Raw genomic sequence first — 593 nt, 5'->3', positions numbered from 1 at the left:
TGCCTTAAGGGAATTCTGCAGAACGTGAACTTTTCTGTCCAAGACCCAAATGAACTGAAGCTTAGGCAGAGTCTCTTGGTGGGCTCTCTTTTAAGCTGCTCCCTACCCTATATGACTGGCAGGAGCCCTAGGAGACACTGCTGGCTTTTCACTAGAATGAACAGTTGTGCTTCCAAAGCTGAAAACTATGTATTTTACCTTTCTGTTCCAAACATTTCAGCAACACCTGGTTGCTCAGCGTGCCACAAGTGTGCATGTGCCACTCTTCTGCCATAATTATGAGCTTAGAAGAGGCCCCATGAGGGCGATTCATTTCCCAGATGAGGCTTTTGCCATGCTATTGCCCTTCTACATTCACAGAATTCTACTGGGGGTCCAGACAACACCATCTTCCACAATCCTATGCATGTTTCGGCAGGAAATAATCCTACAGCTGGGGAATCTTGGAAGTTGTAGATTTTGTCTTCTGTCTGAACAAGCATAGGATTGTGTTCCAAGATGCCTACAGAACAGGTACTGAATGCGAAGACACATTTCTAACATTTCCTGAACCCAGGCACTTAACATGCTAAGCTGGAATTTTTTATAGAGCA

Source organism: Varanus komodoensis, unplaced genomic scaffold (genome assembly GCF_004798865.1).
Source record: "Varanus komodoensis strain SLA01 unplaced genomic scaffold, ASM479886v1 scaffold2, whole genome shotgun sequence".
Classification (NCBI taxonomy): domain Eukaryota; kingdom Metazoa; phylum Chordata; class Lepidosauria; order Squamata; family Varanidae; genus Varanus; species Varanus komodoensis.
The sequence above is the reverse complement of the archived record's forward strand: the minus strand, read 5'-3'. Positions refer to the sequence as shown.